This window comes from Dermacentor andersoni, chromosome 5, assembly GCF_023375885.2.
Source record: "Dermacentor andersoni chromosome 5, qqDerAnde1_hic_scaffold, whole genome shotgun sequence".
Taxonomy (NCBI): Eukaryota; Metazoa; Arthropoda; class Arachnida; order Ixodida; family Ixodidae; genus Dermacentor; species Dermacentor andersoni.
In genome coordinates, this window is record NC_092818.1 from 113,614,043 (window position 1) to 113,637,077 (window position 23,035).

General features: G+C 41.8%; 1 protein-coding gene across 1 annotated transcript in view; it reads right to left on the reverse strand.

Annotated features, from left to right (window-relative positions):
- Positions 1-23,035, reverse strand: part of LOC126531063 (uncharacterized) — a 49,433-nt gene that overhangs the window by 6,647 nt on the left and 19,751 nt on the right. The gene's annotated exons all lie outside the window — the stretch shown is intronic.

Consider the following 23,035-nt stretch of genomic DNA (forward strand, 5'->3'; position numbering starts at 1 on the left):
CATTTATCAACTGGAAAAAAAATTTCCAGTGACAACTACGATTCCTATTACTAACAGATGGCAACCACTGTTTCTTAGAAGGTCCGTGATGGATGTGCGCTGATAGGAATTATAGATAAATCTCACAACGTTTCTGGATCTCTTTCTAATTTTTAAACATCGGTTTTAGTGTAGGAGTCCCAGATTATTACAGCATATCTTAATATGGGTTGTACAACAGCATTATAATCAAGGGGCCGAAGTTCAGGTGTAGCAAACTGTAATTAATGTGCGTTTCAAGAACAACAGTTTAGGAAGAACATTAGCAGAGACGGTATGAATATCTTTTCTCCAGGAAAGGTTATTGGAAATCCAGAGACAAAGATACTTGTAGCATGGGAATTCAGAAAGCGTGTAATTAGTAACGTCATACTAGTAAAGGAGACGTTTTTTTCTTTGTTATTCTCATATATACTGTTTTATCAAAATTTATCACCATGTGCCACATGGCACTCCCGCATTTTACCTTTTTGAGGTCGCTATGCAGCCTGATTTGATGCTCATTGGAATTAATTTTTTTAATAGAGGACACAGTCATAAGCATACATCTTAACATGGACAGAGAGATCACGGGAAATGTAATTAATAAATATAAGAAACAAAAGAAGTCTATGAACAGATCCCTGGGGGACTCCACACTCCACTGGAATGCTCTGAGAGTGGGCATTGTTCAAATAAACAAATTGACACAGGTTTGACAAGTAAGCCTCGATCTAGGCTTTTAGATTGTCGTTGTTTATTACTAAACTTAATTTATGAGTTACATGTCTGGTGAGAATCCGTGCCATGCGAACGTACAAAAATATTGCATTAGTTTGTTTGCATTCGTTAATTGTTTCTGAAAGACCATGAATCTGTCTGCTGTGTAAATGTCGAGAATTCCCTTCTGATGCCATGATGAACTTTTGATATTACGTTATGTTCTTCTACAAAGTCAGATAAATGTTTGTGAATGTTATGTTCAAGTAGCTTGCATTCTGAAGAAGTAATCTAGAGTGGCCGGTAATTCTGTATACATATTTTTGTGACCGCATTTTTAAAAGGTTATCCTGGCTGCTCTTCTGTCATATGGTAAACCACCTTCCTCAAGCGACCTTTTTGAATGTCACGCAAAAATACTTGGAGCACCATTACGTGTAATTCTTTAGAAAGGCATTTCGAATGTAATCTGGTCCAGGAGATTCCTTCACCTGAAGGTTTAACAATAAATTAAACACTTCATTTTCAGGTATAACGTTAGAGATAGGGCGTAAAGACAAACTAAACGATAGGAGATGACCATTGCCGGCAGTGAAAGCAGTTTGGAAAATGTTATTAAATGCAACACAAGCTGTATAATAATAATAATAATAATAATGTGACGAAGAAGATCGGCAGGCTGAAAAGCCCCGTTGCCGTCGCCTGGCTCGTACCCTGTTCGCTACTGTGATCGCACCACTCAACCAACTTCTTCAAGGCGACAATGAACTTTCTGCTTGGTCGGAAGCCTCTGATGATGCCTTTACGACTCTTCGTCACCTACTCACGTCTCCGCCAATCTTGCGCCATTTTGATCCAAGCGCACCTACAGAACTTCACACTGACGCCAGTGGTGTCGGCCTTGGTGCCGTGCTAACTTGCACAACGCAAGAACACTAATGCCGAATACGTAGTCGCCTATGCCAGTCGTGCCCTCACGAAACCTGAGGCCAATGACTCAGTAACAGAAAAAGAGTGCCTGGCTATCGTATGGGCTCTTCGAAATTTTCGTCCATATCTCTACGGTCGACGCTTTGACGTGGTGACGGATCATCACTCTCTTTGCTGGTTGTCCAACCTAAAAGACCCGTCGGGCCGCCTCGCTCGGTGGGCCCTCCGAATCCAGGAATATGATATCCGTGTCGTCTATAGCACTGGACGCAAACACGCTGACGCCGATGCCCTCTCGCGCTCCCCAGTTACTTCAGACAGCAGCACTTCTACCGACAGACATAACATCTCACCACTTGACATCCTGGACATGGCATCGGAGCAACGAAAAGACCCATGGATCGTCATGATATTCGACTTTTTGTCAAATCCTCCGGCAACTTCGGCACCTCGAGCGTTACGCCGACAGGCGCAGCATTTCACAATCTGCGACGGACTTTTATACCGCCGCAACTACCACAATGACGGCCGCAAATGGCTCTTAGTAGTGCCTCGCCACCTACGGCAAGAGTTCTGCTCCGCTTTTCATTCTGACCCGCAGTGTGGTCACGGCGGAGTGTCAAAAACCTACACACGGCTTCGCCTACAATATTATTGGCGAGGGATGTACAGCTTCGTCCACAAATACGTACGCTCCTGCATTGCCTGCCAGCGATGCAAATGTGTGCCGCATCTCTCCACCGCACCTCTCCAACCACTTTCCTGGCCAGCTCAGCCATTTGACCGTGTCGGCATTGATATACACGGGCCTCTTCCATCTACTGGCGCTGGCAACCGATGGATGGTTGTCGCCGTAGATCATTTGACACGGTATGCTGAAACCGCCGCCTTGCCTGCTGCATCAGCAAAAGACATCGCCTCGTTCATTCTAAACAACTTCGTTCTCCGCCATGGCGCACCTCGTGAACTGTTGAGCAATCGGGGCCGCGTATTCCTCTCGGATGTCCTGCAGTCACTCCTATATGAATGCCAAATTATTCACCGCACTACTACTGCTTATCATCCTCAGACCAATGGCTTAACAGAACGATTCAACAGAACTCTTGGTGACATGCTATCAATGTATGTTGCATTTGACCACTCCAACTGGGATCTTGTACAATGCCTCTCAAGCCACTACCGGATTCTCACCATTCTTTCTGCTTTACGGCCACCATCCCTCCAGCACCATTGATACGGTTCTCCCGTACCGGCCGGACCCTGCTGAATGCTCACCTGTTTCTGCGGTTGCTCAGCATGCCGAGAAATGCCGACAACTGGCCCGTTTTTTGACGTCTGCTCAACAGTGCCGCCAAAAAGAGCGCCGTGACCTCAATCCTACCCCTCACCCCTTCCCCGTCGACTCACTCGTGTGGCTTTGGGTCCCGCCTGTTGCTGCTCCTGGCCTTTCGTCCAAGCTCCTCCCGAAGTACCACGGGCCCTACCGCGTGGTTGCACAAACATCACCAGTGAACTACGTGGTCGAACCCGTATCGCCATCTTCCGATGTGCGTCGTCGGGGGCGAGAGACTGTGCACATTGACCGGCTGAAGAAGTATTACGATCCGCCCACCTCTTCCTAGGTCGCCAGGATGGCTACTCTTCAATTCCGGGGGTGATTGTGACGAAGAAGATCGGCAGGCTGAAAAGCCCTGTTGCCATCGCGTGGCTCGTACCCAGTTCGTTCGCTGGCTGCGCCCTACCTGCTGGTGCTGAGTTTGTCGCTGCGGCTCTACGGGCCGAATAAACCCCCCTTTACAACAACAACAACAACAACAACAACAACAACAATAATAATAATAATAATAATAATAATAATAATAATAATAATAATAATAATAATAATAATAATAATAATAATAATAATAATAATAATAATAATAATAATAATAATCAAAGGTGTTTATTAAAGTGCCCAGGAACAACCTCCAGGGATTTGGTGCTAGCGCACTCGGCAAAACAATGTACATGAAGAACAATGCAAGCTCACACAAAAATACACACATACACAAGCGCACATAAATAAAAAAATACTAATTTCGCGAATACAGATATTAACAGAGCATAAAATGTGTACACGACGAGAATACAAAGCAAAAGTGGAGAAACATAAAAAGGATTACAGAATGACGCAACACACAACAGATAGGAGAGTTTTGGTTCAGTTATTGGAATACTTTCGGAACTCCTTCTAGGAAAATATTAAAATTAGGCATGAAGATATCCAAGCCCTCTAAATGGGCGTTTTATGTTGCCTACACTCTAGATAAAGGGTCACAAAAATCTGAAAGATGAAAGGCGCGCTGTTTCCTTATGACTTTCTGCGAAATGTAAAAGCGCACGTTAGAAAGAAAGTGCGAACATAAGATTTTTTCATGTAATTATTTGCGAAGAAAAATAAAGATCCGATTTTTTGTGTCTACAGGTGAGGATATATATAATTAACGTGAGTGTCTGTGTTAGCTCTATGGAGATGGAATGCTTTTGACAGAATCGATGTTTAAATATCGATGTGATTTTTTTTGCATGTTTTCAAGAAATTCACAATTTGACCTACAAGTGCCGCCCCAAGCCACGGAGGCGTACTAAAGAACTGGAAGGCATACGCTCCTATACAAAGTTACAGAAGGCCCAGGTTGTTTGAAGAACAACCTCAAGGGTCTTGGTGCTGGAGCACTCGCCAACACAATGCACAGGAAGAACAATGCAAGCTCGCACACACATACACACGCACGCACACATATAATAATAATAATAATAATAATAATAATAATAATATATATATATATATATATATATATATATATATATATATATATATATATATATATATATATATATATATATATATATATATATATATATATATATATAATATTTATTGACACACATCCAAAAGCAAAACAAAGAAACGGGCCTGTCTAAGTCCACGAGGACTTGTGCGACTAGGCCCGGCAGAGTCGGTACAGCGATGTGGTTACATATTTACATAAAAAGTGAAAAGGTAGACATTTACATAATAAGACATTTTTTTTTCTACTCTGAGAAGAATGTTTGGTAGTATTACCCGTTAACAGACAATGACATAGTAAACAAAGAGAAACACATAAACAACTTAAGTAAAGATCAGGACTAAATTTCAACATTTCATCAATAATTTCTTCAACTGTTTTTTCGAAGTAGCCAAGAAGAATTCATCGGCCAAATCGTTAAATATTTTTGGGATGTATACACTTCTTCTCGCGTCACCATACTTAGTAGTGGAACAGGGTACCTTAAAGCGTTTTTTTATTTCTTAACAATCGAGGTACATCGTATGCCTCTTTGAATTCATCGCTCCAGTTATGCCGCATAATAACAGTTCTGGTAAATAAATCCTCCAATGTGCAAAATCCTAATTCCTGAAAAATATTATTGTCGTTAAGTGCAGTACCATAAGCCACATTTCTTAATATATTTTTTAGTAGTTTATCAATCCGATTTTTCCAGTGCTCTGTACAAAAGGCGAAGATCGTTATCCCATACCTCAGCACACTGTACGCTAGTGCATGCACTATCATTTTCTTGACTGGTAGAGGTACTAAACCCTTTATATTGAAAAGTAAATATGCAACACTACGTAGTTTGCCACACAAAAACGCCATGTGATGTTGCCAAGACATGCCGCTGTTGAACGTTATACCCAGGTATTTGAATGTCTCCACATATTCTATAGCAGTACATTTACATGAAATACAATGTTCATTATGTAGAAATATTGGCAAGCTTATTTTTTGAGTTTTTAATGGACTACGGAAGCACATGATTTTGCTTTTCTTAGAATTGATATAAACACAGCATAATAATAATAATAATAATAATAATAATAATAATAATAATAATAATAATAATAATAATAATAATAATAATAATAATGGTTATTTCATTTCATTCATTTATTGATACTGTGAATCCCATCAGGGATTGTAACAGGAAGGGCTGTATGTGATACATAGGAACATGGTATAAGGTGTTACATACTAAAACTTATACAATAAAAAATTTGGGCATATAACAATTTGATTACGTGATTATAAAAGAGAATAACAAGAACGAAGAGGACATGACAACAATAATTACAGTTGCAGAAACCAGTTACAGGGTCAGTATTGAGGTAATAACAGTCACGCAACAATCAAGGTTACAATAATGCCAACAAGCAAGGTGTATCATTGCATCATTGCATCATTGCCGTAATTATATTCAAGCACAAATACCGTTAAAATAACAAGGCAACAATACAATTCAATTTCCCACCAATACAAGATGAGATGAGTTAATTTACAAGGTAATAGATGGTTAGCGTATAGCGAAACACAGGATGGTCATGCAAGAAATTGAGGCATACAGTTTGCGGCCACCTCTTTGCGCACGCCTCTACTTTCTCTTCCTTCGGTTGTGTCGCGCAGCATCGCAGTTTCTCCGGAGGCAGACGAAGCTCTCCGAGCGAGTTACATAGCCCGATGATGGTGCAGTTTGAGTCGGGCGACGTGCATGACATGCGTTTTACTTGACCGCCGGTTGTGCCAAGTCACCCTTGCGATGACTTACGTCACGTCACTCAAGTGCTTCAGTATGACGAATAGGCCAGCGTATCGCGACAGAAGTTTCGTGTACAGCCCCTTTTTCCGTACAGGTGTCCAAAGCCACACTAAGTCCCCAGGAGCAAACGTGACGATCATCTGTGGAGTGTCAAATCGAGCCTTGAGGTACGATTCGAAGAATTTAATGAAGGCACATATGTCACTGCGTAACGCTCTATAAAACGCTGATAGTATTGTATTGTTCCCTGCTATATTAATTAAATTATAAGGTTTTGCGTGCCAAAACCACGATCTGATTATGAGGCACGCCGTATAGTGGGGGACTCCGGAATAATTTGGACTACCTGCGGTTCTTTACCGTGCTTCTAAATCTAAATACACTCGTGTTTTCGCATTTCGCCCCCATCGAAATGCGGCCGCCACGATCGGGATTCGATCCCTCGACCTCGTGCTCAGCAGCCCAAAACTACAGCCACTGAGTAATCACGGCGGGTTCCCTACTATTACTGACACAACGTCCACATAAATAGAGCAGATGCAGAATTCTTGTATAGCTTCTGACTCAATTGTTTCATTAATCAGAATACAGAAGCCCTCATCTCGACGGCCACTGCGGCTGACAGCAAATGTTTTGTAATGAGGTCGAGCCATGTTTTCGATTTCATTACATCAAATGTAGTTCCGAAACTATCAAGGCGCATCTGAAAATGATTTTTTAAATACCTTTGTTTGTCAAGTTCAACCTTAAGTTTAAATTTGTTGCGAAGTTTCTTGTATAACTGGAGCTATGCAAGCGACAGCTAATTTTGCCCGTTTCTTCGGGCGTATTAACCTAGGCTGCAAATGCAACATTGCAAACGGCGTATGTTCGACAGTTAATCGCTTCTAATTTTTGGGGTTCGGGACGGTGAGGTAGTCAAGATGGCATCGATCTAAGCTTTGTTTGCAGCGGCAGATAGAGGCTAACTTAACCTCATTCTGTCCTAGGCGGAGGCAGAATGATCACACAGTAATCTCTTCTCTGCTCCGTCACACCGGAACGAGAACGGCGCTTGACCAGGCCTACGGACACTCACAGCAGAGTATATAGCTTGCAAACGGGAAATTTCTTGACATTTGTCTCCTACGTCACGGTTTGGGCGGAGTGTTTATGATTTAGGTTCTTACATAACTCTTAATCTGTACTCTATAGTACTTAAAAAAACAATGAATGGGCGCCGTGCACATTATCTCGTGTCCGATATCTAGCCGGTTTTTACGATGACCTCAAGCAGTAATGGTTTGTTACTACATGAAAACAACATCCTAACTATTTCAGAACTCACCAAATATAGTCTAGGGTTGTTATTCTACAAATATATGACTAAGGAACTACCACCGATCTGCTTCTCCCCTTGTGACCTGATAGCTCATAGCAACACTAGATCGGACTCAGTAGTAATTTCCTTCTACCTAAAGTGCGTACTATGTATGGTAAAGATACTGCGGAATTTCCCTCGATATCGCTCTACCTGGAATACCTGGAATACTGGATATCTTCAATACTCTACCACCCATAATCAAAAATGGACGACATTTGTACCAATCTAAAAGAGAACTAAAAGCACTCATAATACATGCTTACTGACAGTGTCCGTTTTTCTAATTTTATTCTGTTCTTTAATACGGTTATACGATTAAGAGGAAGCTTTAGCTCGGGTCAGACTTCGATGCGGCCCATTCAAATACATCTAAAACGCAAAGAAGTTTTTCTGAAATAACCTCTGGATAGATTTTAATGAAATTTCATGAATCTGAGAGCGAAAGTTATATTCTAGTTATTGTTGGAAGCAGTATTTCGATTTAGGGCCTGAATATTGTTAAAAAGAGCTTCGAAAATTGGAAAGTTTGAAAAAAGAATGAAAGCACGAAGTTTACAAATTAATAGCTCTCAATCAACGGATATCGTGGTTCTGTAAACAGCATCCACTAGATCATTGAAAGCGGACAAATTTGATATGTCATTTTATATCTTACGTGATTTGTTACGTTGTGTTAAAGGGTTCTGTAAAAGCTGTATTTCCATATTATTATATTTTTGATATTCATATGTGACAAATCAATTTTGTTCGCTTTAGATGTACTATTAGATGCAATTCACATAATTGTGATATCACTCTTTATTGCTGAGTTACCGCTTTGTAAACTTGACAGCACCGGTTTCTGAAAATTTTTAATTTTTGACCCTTATTAATAAAAAATTGTCAAGCTAAACCAAAAATTCGAAACAAACAGTAACTAGATTTTCAGTTTTTCTTTTAAGTGCAACAAACCTCGCGAAATTTGGTGCAGTAGTTGCCGAGAAACAGGAATTCTCCTTTTACATGTATTTAGATAAGAGCACCCGAGCTAAAGCTTCCTCTTCACACGGGTTGTTATTACTCACATGCTATAAACATGTATTACTCACAACATAAACATGCTGTGCTACTGTTGCTTTAAACATTGTATACCATCAAAAGTGTGTTTAACAGGAAGTCACGATACAGTCTTCGACTAAGGGATCTCCAAATGCATACTACACATGCGTAATATTTCTGCATCTGTACCACTAAATAAATTCTGAAATTTGAGTTTGTTGGTGATATCGTAGATGAGAAAACGTAGATTGTCCCGAACAACGAATAACCAAGTAACCGGTGTACCCAGCGCCAGATAGGCTCAGTTCTTGGTTTTTACTTGTCAATAATGCGCTACGTTGCCTGATTTAACAACATCTGACATGTACTTGTCGACGGATGTCATGCCAAAGCGGGGTCCACGATAATAGCCGCACTAAGTCACCCTGTCTTTGCACGAAAGCAGACAATGAGTCCAGTTACAACAACGGACGCAGTTAGTAGGCTTCACAATTTAATATCACATACAAGCATTGTCTTCGTAGAGCTTAAAGGGACTGACAACTGGCCAGAACGTGTTGCGAGACGTTGATGGAAATGAAATGACCATGATTTATAGGGATAGAATCCAACACTCTGTTCGCGATTTAAATAGGAATTATAATATTAAATTGGCAAACAAAGTCTCCAAAGCCAGTAAGTGGCTAGGCCTAGCGGTGAAATCTTGGTACTTCGAATGTATACTATGAGATTACTGACCGTAAGTCAACTGTTATTAAGTACAGCATAACTATTGTTTAAAACTGCAGTTCGTATATTATTAGACAATCGCGCTTTATTCTATGCTACGGAAATCAAAAGCGCACGCATGGCTACGGCAACACGCTGAACTGCGTATCCTGCGTATCCTGATACGCAGGATACGAAGTGTTCGTTTCGTTTTCGGTCCGATAGGTTTTCTTTTGACTGCTTAAGAGGAAGCTTTAGCTCGGGCCCCACTCCGATGCGGTCTATTCAAATACATGTAAAACGAAAAAACGTTTTGTCTGGGATAACCTTGGACCGATCTTAATGAAAATTGTTGTATTTAAGAGTGAAAGTTAAATTCTAGTGACTGTACGAAGCGGAATTTCGATTTAGGGCCTGAATTTTGTTAAAATAATTTTAATTAAAATTAAATTATGGGGTTTTACGTGCCAAAACTACTTTATGATTATGAGGCACGCCGTAGTAGAGGACTCCGGAAATGTCGACCACCTGGGGTTCTTTAACGTGCACGAAAATATAAGTACACGGGTGTTTTCGCATTTCGCCCCCATCGAAATGCGGTAAAATGATTTTCAACAATTCAAAAGCTTGAAAAGTATAGAAGGACGAAGTTTACATAGTCATAGCTCTGCATCAAGAACATATATCGCGGTTCTGTAAACGGCACCCATTAGATATTTCAAAGCGGACAAATTCCATAGGCCATTTTATACCTTACGTGAATTTGTTTCGTTGTGTACAAGGGTTCTGCAAAAGCTGTATTTTCATATTACCCAATTTTTTCAGATTAATGTGTAACATGTCAATTTTGTCTGCTTTAGATATACTATTAGGTGCACTTCACAGAATTGTGATATCATTTTTCATTGCTGAGTAACAGAGTTGTAAACTTGACAGTTTCGTTTCCTGAAAATTTTTGATTTTGCCAATATTTCATAAAAAAATTGACAACCTAAATCAGAAATTGGAAAGCAACAGTCACTAGATTTCTTTCTTATAAATGCAACAACAAACCTACTCAAATTTGGTGCAGTGGTTGCCGAGAAAAACGAATTCTCATTTTGCATGTATTTATAGATAGGAGCACCCGAGATAAAGCTTCCTCTTAAGTACCAAAACAGTTGGACAGGAAACCACGAAAACACGTAGCTATTATCGTACAAATACTTCAACACTTCGGAAACATGAATCGTAGGAACGCCGACTTGATAAACAAAATGATACTTCTCACAGTTACGACCGCAGTTGTCTGCCTCCCACTAATGCCGGCGTATAATCGCTACCGATCTCACCTATCACCGATTTCAGCATGCTGTTAGTGAACGACTGCATCCTCACTGCAGATCGAAAAAAGTGTGATGAATTATGTTCCACGGCGTTGTCCGCGTTACCACTTCATGATTAGACACGCTGGCCGGTAAGCTTGCCGTTGCACTGAAAAAAAAAAAAAAGAAATGGGTACCATGAAAATTGGTTGTCTGTCCCTTTAAGAGGAATCTTTAGCTCGGGCCCAACTCCGACGCGGCCTATTCAAATACATGTAAAACGCAAAAACGTTTTTCTGAGATAACCCCTGGACCGATTTTAAAGAAATTTGTTGCATTTGACAGAGAAAGTTGAATTCTAGTGACTGTTGGAAGCGGAATTTCGATTTAGGGTCTGAATTTTATGAAAATGATTTTCAAAAATACGGAAGTTTGAAAAATATAGAAGCACGAAGTTTGCAAATTCATAGCTCTGCATCAAAAACGTATATCGCGGTTCTGTAAACTGCATCTATTAGATCATTCAAACCGGACAACTTCGATATGTCAAGTTACATCTTACGTGAATTTGTTACGTTGTGTATAAGGGTTCTGCAAAAGCTGTATTTCCATATTACTGAATTGTTTTGGATTCATGTGTAACATATCAAATTTGTCCGCTTTAGATGTGCTATCAGATACAATTCACAGAATTGCGATATAATTTTTTCTTGCCGAGTTACGAAGTTCTAAACTTGATAGTTTCGCTTTCTGAAAATTTACGATTTTTGCCACTTTTTAACAAAAAATTGACAAAATAAATTAAAAATTCATAACAAAGAGTCACTAGATATTACGTTTTCCTATTAAATGCAACAAACCCCGTCAAATTTGGTGCAGTGGTTGCCGAGAAAAACGAATTCTCCTTTTACATGTATTTAGATAGGAGCCCCCGAGCTAAAGCTTCCTCTTAACGTTTCGCGATCTGCTATCTATGTTCCCTGAACCATGACTCACAGCTCCATATAATTTCTGGAGGGCGATAGTAGGGGACAAAATGTGCTGCACCAACACATTCATCTCTTACTATAACGACGGGCAGCTGTGCTTGTGGCTGGTATTAGGCAATGGCATACCTCCACTGTCTGTCGGCCTACGTTATACACTGCGGTGATGCACTCTACCGCACTTGGCACACTGTATGACCATAAAAAAAAATACAACTATAGACTTTTCGCACAACACTGCGTCTGAAAGGGCTTACGACAGCAATTCTAGGTATCTTTGCACGCGGCGCATCTTACCCAACTCACCCTCCACCGCTTCATGTGCATTTGACAAACTTGCGCAAGAAAGGAAAATATATATTGCGAACCTTGATAAGGCCTGTGCGTCGGCTACGGCGTGGATTTGTGTCGTCATCCAGCATGTACCAAGCGAATGATGGCTGTTGATTTTCAAGTTTAAATGCACATTTAATACCCTTGCGTTTTATTCTTTTGCATAGTTAGAACTATACACAACACTAATCGGGTGAGTTAGCATAAATTAGTGCAAGGCAATAAGTATAACTTGTTGACGGATAAGAATAAGAATAAGTATAACTTGCCTGCTAATACACGCCAAATTTCCGCGCGACTGGCCACTCGAGGCAGTTTGCGTGTATTCGCGGGCTCCTTTCACTCTTAGAAAAATACTTTTATGTAGCACGTATTGAAGAACAAGAAGCTGTGTGGGCAGTCTTTCATATTTGGCTACAGTTTCCTCATTGAAACATTTGATCTAATCATTATATTTGAGAAGTTGATCAATTGATTACGACGAATTATAGAATTAAGCGGAACGTAGAAAAAGGAAAAGAGTCTGAGGATCTCCAAAGGCGACGGCAGACAACATAGCCTTGGTTCTTTTCAGCTACGTGGCCTTTGCCTGTTGTTTAAAGTTTGGCTTAACTTACTTGGGAGACCCGGTATAGGGACAACCGAGTACAAATCGTATGGTAAAGCCGAAAATGCAATGAAGCTGTGGAAATCCACCGAGAACCGCACCAAAGGTGTCCCCTGTCTCAATTGTTTATGTAAGGGCATAGAAAGATGACTGGAAAACAATGAATTAGGTTTTCGTCTATCTTGCATCAATAATGGGCATAAGGTGCAACTGAAGGTTCCTGGGCTGATGAATGCGGGCGACGTTGTGCTAGGAGCGAACAATGCAAGGGATTTACCGAGACTTGCGAATATAAATTGCAATGCAGCGACGAATTTAGGCCTGAAGTGCAGCATAGAGAAATTAAGAATCTTTAATGGAAATTCGCGTAATGACGTGCTATCAATTCACCAGGAAGTTATACCCATTGTCTAGCAATATAAATACCTGGGTGTGTACACAAACGAAGTAAAGACTTACTCAAGCGTCTGCCAAGATAACCTAAAAATGAAAGGGATGGGGAATGCAGCAATGACGAAGCGTATAATGCTGTGGGGCTACAATAAATATGAGGTGGTGCGAGGAATTTGGAAAAGTTTAGTGATTCTAGCGCTAACGTATGAAAATGCAATTCTGTGATGTGAATTACACATCTTGTCGGCGTTGGAGATTAAAGACAGGGGCGATTGGATTTGTGGGCCCACGTTAAAACCACAAATGAAATAGTGCAAAGTGACATGTGTTGACCTTCTTTTGAAGTGAGACAAGCACAGATCAAGATTAATATTGAAGACTAAGGAACATGAACGAAAAGAAATGGCCGGCTAAAAAGCACGTACCTGTATATCTGTAACTCAAAAGCATAGACATGGAATGGAGGAATAGATCAAGAAAGTTAGCAAACAAGTACAAGGTAATTCAAAGTGTAAATAGACTACAAGGAGTCATAAAAAAAAGAAAATGGGAGGAACAGAGAACGGCAAATTGGACGCAGTGGAAGAAACAAAAAAGAACATAGAGGTTTTCAACAACGTCAAGATAGAAATCAGGAGGGAAAATCAGTGCGATAACACGAAAGGAAGTACTTTGCTATTTAAGGCTCGAGCTGGCTACCTGAGGACAAAACATTCCGAGGCAAATATACGCCACCAGATGAGGCCTATGTGTGCTGCAAAAAAAAAAAAAAAAAAGTCCGTTAACGACTCGGCACATCGTAGTGGAAGGCCAAGATATTCAACCAGCGAGACCTGTAGGGAGGGTACACCTTCCAGAAGCGTTGGGATTCAAAGAAGATGGAAGGATTAACTGGTCAGCTGTCGAGATAAGTAAGAGACGATTAGAGCATTGGTAGAAGAAAAGCCCGGAAGAGATTGATAGAACTGTAGTCATTGCAAGTGTGAGTAATGATACAATACAATAATATAGGCTTTAAATACGAAGGTTAAGATAGAGATCAGATTTGCAAATAGCCAGATAGCGATAAATGTATTAAAACCTAATTAACTCAAGCAGGCTAGGGGTAAATGAGAGCAGTATTCCAGGCAAGTTGGTAATCCATTACTCCAGTAATATTGCGCAACAAAAAAAACGACACGGACGTAAGAGAAGAAGACACACGAAGCGCAAACTTTCAACTAAGTTTATTGTACCACTGAATCGGTTTTATACATGTGAAGCAGTGTAGACTGCGCATCCGCTTACATGAAAACGAACTGCGCATTCGTGTAACATAGTTTTTGTAACATTTTAACATTTCACCCTGTAACGTTTAATAGTTGAAAGTTTGCGCTTGGTGTGTCTTCTTCTCTTACGTCCGCGTCCCCTTCTTTTTTTTTTTTGTGTTGCGCAATATTACTTGAGTAACAGGCTAGGGGACCATTTTACCACGCCCAGTTTCAAAGGGGATGCCCATAAACATGATCATCACCACCGTTGTCACGCGTCTGCTCGTATGTTAAACAAGTGTTAAACCGGGCCGCGCAGGTGATGCGCCACCGGAGCGCTAACGATGCAGTTTCGCCACACACGCAGTCACCGTCAAGTCGGATATACCTATCGTGCACGCCTAGCAACCTCGGAGCTGGCGTTTACACTGCGCCGCAGCACACAGACCTCAAGTGCTTGCTGTCGCTGTCATTTGATTCGCCCTTCGAACGAAACTATAATTAATAAAGAAAGTAAACATTTTGTGAACGTAATGAAAGACCAATAATGTATTTGCAAATGTGCGATGAAGCTGCCCCTGCTTCTTAGAATAAACGTTTTACTTTCGTATTATGACTGATTCCTCTCAAAGAAGGATCAATCAATATTTTTCTCGCTCAGTCTCTCTTCCGAGAATAACTGGTTGTATATTTGTGTAAAGAGGAGTCATGGCCTTGCGCCACGAAATATGAAACCTACATTATATTTAGTGCACTTCTTTATTGTGGATTTAGTGCATGCATACACGGCTCTTCTTTTTTTTACTTGACCGCCTACAAAATTTACACCTCGTGTCTTTGGTGCATGCTACGCCTTGAAAATTATTTAGCCGAACATCCATGTTTACAGGACCAGCCAATAACGGTGATAAAATGGGCGGAGCACCACTTGGATTAACTCACGAAAATCGAAAAAGGAATAGTATCGGAGCAGAATCGTTAAATTATGCAAATAGGAAGTCGTGTTTTGTAGCCATCTATTTCATTTTCCATTCTTCGTTCATTCTTTCAGCGTTCATCACGTGACTGTACTCATCCACAGCGCTATTAGGTTTGCGATATAATTAATCTTGTCCTTTATTATTAGCTCCAGCCTCATGGCGGCTAGCTGAATGGCTGTGAGATGCTTTTTTTGCTGATGTGCGTTAGGCCGCGTGTTTTTCATTATTCGGCCATGGCGGCCACATAGGAGAGCACGGAATTATAGCAAAAAAATCACTCAAGCAGTCGCAGATAATCAAAACTAATCAAAGCCCCGCACCCTTTATTGCGAGGTCGCTCATAGCCTGAGTGTTACTTTGATTTGATTTACCAACTCCAGCGTTACATCCGCACCGTTATTGCCAAGTTTGCCGACCTTTGCTCCAGCTTCGATTTCGATACAGGGTCATAATACAAGACGAATACAATGCTAATTTAATTCTAGATGGATTCATAGCCCGTTTCTCAGTGATTTCAGCTCCGTTCCACTTATGCTCTGTCACCTGAATCGGTTGCTAGTCGACGTGGATGATCAGAATGGAGTAGAAATGCAGGGGTAAGAGAAAGTGCTGAGCAGGAGTCATAGAATGCAATAATTATCGCTTGCAGATTACATGTGTAGGAAACCTGGATGATTTATTTGTTTATTTATCACTTATTTATTCGTTTGCAAACAGTAGGGGGGGATATATTACAGTGAAGGGGGAAACAAAGAAAAAAAAATACAGGTGAGTTGTCCTGTGCATAAAACCCACACACGAAAACAAACACTGCAAGAATGATCAACAAAAATAGAAAGCAATAAGTTTAGCACGAACAAAAACATACGTCACAGGGCCTAGTAATCACATGAATTCTTTCTGTGCATTCGATAAATTTATTTTCGCATTAATTGCATCGCCCACGTGAATGTACTACTGGATCAACGAAAAAAAAAGTTATCATTTCTGGTGGTGGTGGCAACTTCTCGTAGTAGTTGGTTACAATTCGAAATTGTTCGGAGAAAAATGATACAATAAGTCTTAGCTAGTTGTGCACCTTATTTCTTTAATTTTGTTGACATGGTCTCGTCGTAAAGAAACGCAATCAGGAGGAAGTAAGTACGTTTCACGCCATATGCCTACTTGAGAATAAAAAAAAATGATATGCAAAAAAATTCAGTCTTACCATTTTCCTAAGTCTCCCTAATAAAATCCAGCCAAGGTTCTCCTTAGCACGCGCTATACTGAACTGTCTTGCGTAACCCCTAAATTTCCCACGCTTTCTATTCGCTGAATGTCATTTTTGAGCCAGGGATCCAATACGGCAAAGGCGTAATTAAGTGTGAACCGAATATATGCTATGCACACTACACTCTTAAAAAGTTTACACACTTTGGGGCTTGTCTTGTCCCACAACGATCATCGTCGTCTGTCGCGCCCACATTTCCTTTCTTTAACGCTGCGAGCCCGGTACTTCCTAGTCACGAACGGTTTGCGCGTTATCAGCTTGACACAGCATTCTCGACAAAAAAATAGCGAGTGCCGAGTTTTCAAGAGAGGAAACGCAAGCAAGACATATGACGATTATTGTTGTGGGACAAGATAAGCCCTAAAGGGTGTAAACTTTTTAAGAGTGTAGGTGTTTAACTACTGAAGGAAGCCGCTTGGTATTTCGACAAAGGAAACCTAATGTCGACATATTTTGGCTGTAACTTTTTCAATGCGGCGGTGCCATGTTAAGTTGGAGGTAAAGATGACGCCAAGATATCTGCACTCGCACACGGGGATTATCTCAATAGTGTTTAGGAAGTACTTGTAACCGTGGGCTGGTCGCTTTTTGTAAACGACATTGGCACTATTTTTTGCAAATTGATATGCACGCCCCAAGCGATGCACCACTCAACTACGCTGTCCAATTCATGTTGCAAAATGACACAGTCCTGTTGATTAGTAATAATGCGATAAATCACACAATCGCCTACGAACAGGCGCACATGGTAAGATAGACCAGCATCTATATCATTCATATGAATAATGTTTAGCGAAACGAAATTTCAAAAAAACAGGCGGCTTCACATTTCTTCGACGCAGACATCGCTAGTACGGAGGTTATGCTTTTGTGCTTTTTTTTTCTGTGGCCGTGAACAGTACAGCAATGAACTGGGCTAGTTGGTGGACGTTCATGACTGTATTGAGCTTAGTGTTACACTGATGGAACCAATGGACAAACATAAGGAACAAAACGCGGACGTACGTTGTGCAGCGTACGTATTACGCCACGTACGTCCGCGTTTTGTTCCTTATCTTCGACCATTAGTTCCGTCAGTGTAACACTAAGCGCAATACAATCACGACCGTGTACAGTACTGAGCCATTTGCGAACACCTGATCCACACCAATGGAAGCCAAAAACGAGCTGTGATGGAAGCCCGACGTATAGACAATGTATTCCTCTTCAGATACCCTTTATGGACTAGTCAATATTTAACCGTTATTTTTCAGAAATCTCTCCCGACGTCTGTTGTCCTTTTTGCCTGGAAAACGGCTAAAATTCTTCTACTATTCAAACCTGGGAATAAGCAGTCCTTATTAAACTACAGACGCACCTCTATCACATCTCGTTCTTGCAAAATACTTGAACACATAATTTACAAACACATATGATATTTCTAGAGTCTAATAATGTTTTATCATATGCTAAAGACGGTTTTCGATGCGGATTTAGCCCCATAACCCAGCTCAATGAATTCACTCATGATATCCTCAAGGCCCTCGTTGCAGGAGATCAAATTGATGCAATATTTATTGATTTTTCACATGCTTCTGGCACAGTGTCACACTCCAAATTGTTGAAAAAGCTCACTGTTATTCTTAACAAGCAAGCATTAGTTTACTGGATTTCTTCTTTTTTATCCAGTCGGTCTCAGTAGGTACTCTTTAGGTCTTCTCAATTCTCCACTTGCATTGTAACGTCTGGCGTGCCTCAAGGTTCAATATCAGGTCCGCTTGTGTTTTTGATTTTCATAAATGATCTAGCAAGTAATATTCCTGTTAAAATCCGCATGTACGCAGATGATTGTGTTTTTTGTGATACGATTAAAACTCCTCATGATCACATTATCCTTAATGATTCATTTGCATCATTTCAATCATGGTGGATACTTCGCAGATGCAAATCAACTTCCGTAAAACTGTGTCTATGTCATTTACCAAACGTTCTTTTCCTTCTCCGTTTACCTATTCGTATAATGGCCGCCCTCTAAGAGTTGTTTCACGGTATAAATATCTATGTCTTCTATTAACTCAGGTTTTTTTTATATTTTTGGTCGCGTCACATCGAACTCACGTGCAACTGTTTGCTTAGAATGTTAGGCTACTTGCAACGCACATCACGATCAGCCCCACTTAGCTCACGACTCCTCACTTACAAAACACTGGTTCGTCAAATACTGGAGTATGGTTCTGTCGCATGGAACCTCAGCAAAATATCTGACATCAACATAATTGAATCTGTCCAGAAGGCTGTACGCTTCATTTATCGTCGCTTTGACAAGTATTTTTCACCTAGTTTCCATCTTTTTAGTCTTCAACTTGTCAGTCTCTCTTATCATCGTCACACTGAATCTTTGAAGTTCCTTTATACTCTAATTAACTCCCCACGATTTTCCATACTTAGCAAATACATCGCATCCGCTAGACCCACAACCACCAGGCCTCACCATGAGTTGAATATGTCAACTTTTAATCATCACACTGATGCGTTTAAATACAGTTTTTTTGTCCGTCCTATAAAATTGTTAAATGCTGTCTTGTTACGCAATATCTTTACCAGTCGATAAATTTATATTGCATAGTAATCATCATTGGTGTTCAGTGCTTTTTTTTATGCTTTTCCATGTATTGTATTTCCCCACTCCTGCGATAGCCTTTCGGGGTTGCAGTATGTTGAAATACATGAAATAAATAAACTTCAGACGACGTCTATCGCTATTCGCAAATGTCCTTTGCGCGTTTTACTTTTTCTGCCTGGCTTTTGTGTTGCTAGGTGCGCCGCACTTTTCCTGCTATTTGCCATCTGTGAGGAATGCGCGTGGTTTCAGGCAAGCCGGGTACGCGCGGACACGCATAAATTGTGTCGGCTTACATATGGGTACAGTGCGCACAAAGAAAAGCTTCAGCACCTAGGAATATAAAATTTTAAGCAAGGGCCAGACGTGACATTTGGCCAAAATTCCAGGGGGGACAAAAAACATATTTTATTCCTTGCACTTCGTTCCTCTCGCTCCACGGAATTAGGTAATTTAAGTCACATCGTAACCTACAGTGGTATAATTTTTTGACTGGTTTCTAATGACACATATTTTGTTTGATTTGTGTTCTCTATTATCAAAGTAGGAGAAGCATTCAACTAGCTCGTGTTCACTGGAACAATGAGTTCCATAGAATTACAAGAAAGGAACTCTGGCGCTGTGATGGCTCAGCGATCATGGGAGGGATGGTTAGTACATGGATCTGTCTGATGTTTGCGCTTGGGGGTTCAGACGTTCTTGTGGCTTAGTGGATTACGCTTTATCAGGGCTTAAATTGGCCTAAATTTGAAAGCCAGTTACAATTTTCTTTTAATGAAGAGGTTAATAAGGCTCTGCAAGCACGCGAAATCACTGGTAACTTCAGTAGTTACACTTGTCGATGCATCCGTCGCATAAGAGTTCAATATCAGGCTTCTGTGGTAGAGGTCCTGTGCTTGAATCCTGTCGTCAGACAACTTTAATGTGTCTTCAATAATTTATAACACAGGACTTTTTTTTTAAAAGTTGATCAATTTGCAATGTCACGAAGGCATTTAAAGCCAGAATGCCGAAGTTTAGGCCAATCCATGAACTACCCATCATTCCTGTGCTGTCTCAACCGTCCTGCTTGCAGCTCCTGTAGAAACCAGTGCCACAGTTCCCTCTAGTATGTGCATGAAACTGTATGCACTGGCATACGTACCTGTAGCACAAGCGCACTACAAGTGTACAAGCGTTATGGGATAGCTGGCCCTTCTTGTGAGTAAACTTCTCATGCTTAATCTTTAATACTGAAGCCGAAGAAGTGAAGAGTGCTCTCGACAACTCAGAACAACTGCTCCCGATGCCTTTCTCAAAACCGGATGCCATGTGCGTTCTCGGAAATATGATACACTAAACAGAAATAAACTGATACCATGTGCTACTTGGGGCACGCGATGCGATTCAACGTCCAATTCGGCATTAGGAAAAGTATTTGATCACGTAGCACGATGTGCCGCAAGTAATAAGACCTAAGCCATTAGGCTTCTGTACCCGTGATATAGGTCACTGAGATCACTCAGATCGCTCTTCCATCTTTCGCTGTCCCCATTCGCTCGGTTACAGCGACGGTCAATGTAGGAACGGGCACCTGAGAGCTGCGCTCTAAAAAAGTTGCAATAAATAACATTGACGAGAGAACGGCTTTGGACGTAGCCCCTGCGCGAACGAGAGGTGGCTTCACTGCACAAAGTTGGCTTGCAAGATGGCAAACCTATGCTCAACTCTGGCTCCCTGTGGGAGCCATATGCAGTAACTCTAATCGCCTGTACCCTCGCGCACTAGGACGTGTTTATAGGGTGTTTATCCGCTGCATGTTAGCAAGCGTTGGCGTGGCTCAGTGAAAGAGTAGGTGACTCCCACACAGCGGGCCTGGGTTTGATCTGGGCGGGAACTGTTTTTTTTTTCTCATTCCCAATGATAGCTGCCACGGACACCGGACACCGGCGGCGACGGCGACGGCGGCGGATACCATCGCCAACCGAAACGGCTATTTTAATGAGCCCGTGACCACTTGCGCCGCAAAAAAAGATTTAGAACAAGCTACGATGTGATGCAGACCCCTTTAATAACATTTCGAGAGGAACTACCTCAGAATGAGTGCTGTTCTGCGATGCACAGTCAAGCGGTATAGTGACACACATTTTGCGACCGCCGCATCGCATCATGTATGAGGCGGCGCGTACAGTAGCCGGGCTCATCTCTCCTGCTTCCCTTTGGGCACAGCGGGCCGTCTGGAGGCACTGGATCGAAGTCCCCCCGTAGCGCGTGTCCCATGTTGTCGCCACAGAGGTCCGTTAAAGGGCGGGACATGCCCAGTGACCCAAGTTGTTCCGATGGTCGGTTTTAAGTCCGGCACATCAGCCCGACCCATCAGACCAAAAACTACCCAATGACCGAAGTTGGCGTGAAAGAGGTCAGGTACAGACAGAAAGGAAAGCATACCACAGACTGGGCGAAGTTTCCAAATAATGTTAATCGCATTTAAAGAATTGAAGTTCTTTCAAATGCACATGCCTTGGCAGCCTCATTTTCGTCAACACGGGGACCTTGTATACCTGGCCATCTCATGAGAGAGATTCTCTCAGAGTCTCAAGAGGTGAAGGAAAAGAAAAGCAAACACAGTTTGCAAATTTCGGCAAACTGCATGGTGCCACTGGCCATGTAGCATGGAGTGCATGGAGTTAACACAGCTCTTAGCTGGTAAGCAACCCCTAGCGACCCGAGACGGTGGCTCCATTCATCATACGGCTGCGTACTATCGTATTGTCGTATTCCAGTAGATTTCAGGACACTGCGGCATATGCGGAGATGCAGAAGCGCATCTAGCTGTCCTCAGAGGACTATACTTTTCAGAAATTACCGGCAAATATAGTTTACAAAGTCCGAGGCATCAACAATGACAACGAAATGCGCCCTCGTGATTAACATCGCTTTCCACACGCAACAGACAAGACTTCTACATCAGCTTCCCCGTCGCCTTGGGACAACGTTTCAGCGACTTCGTTTGAACGCCGCATTCCTGTGGCGCCTTTGAACGACCACCAGCCCATATTTTGATAACTGTTGCGCGTAAGAAAGCGTGAAACACATTATGTCGGACTATCCAGGTGGCAGAGGCCTTTATCTCGCCTGTATGTACCGGGATCGTATGTTTTCTAGCTTTCTTCTTTACCTTTACGAAGCAACCTTGTTGTGTCGCTTGTGGCTGGGAGTGGCGTTCACGAACGCATACTCCTACCGTATGGGAATGGCCGAGAGCCCGATGTGCGACTCCTGTGGGTGCGAGGAGACCATCGAGCACCTATTGTGTACGTGCCCTCGCTACGATGTCCAACGCCTCTCTCTGCGGGCAACTTTACGCAGACTGGACTCGAGATCTTTCACCGAGTCAAAGATACTCGGACCGTGGCCACACCCGTCACTGGCTCGAAAAGCGATTCGTGCACTAGTGCGGTACTTGAATTGCACGGGCTTAACAGACCGTTTATAGTGTCCTTGTGTATGGTGTCGCTCCCACACGTACTCAGTGCTTCCTCTCTCCCTTTCTTCCTCTTTATATTCCCCTTTCCCCCCCCAGTGTAGGGTAGCAAACTGGATGCTGTTCTGGTTGACCTCCCTGCCTTTCCTACCCTTGTTTTCTCTCTCTTCTTTACCTTTACCACCCTTTCCTCCTAGGACCGTTCTGTCCCTGTTCTCCTTCCCTATTCAGAGTACATGCTGACACCTACATAGTATACGGCGGCAAAATTCTCTGCATTTCAACAAAGATCCTTCTCTCGTTACATATTTATTTATTTTTTATTTATTGGCAATACTCTCAAGGCCCACAGGAGATCATAGAGAGGAGTGGGAAGACATGATGTGCTTGTGGCACACTTTTTAAAGCTGGTACTGTCAGTGATAGCCGTGATGGAGGCAGGAAGGTTGTACT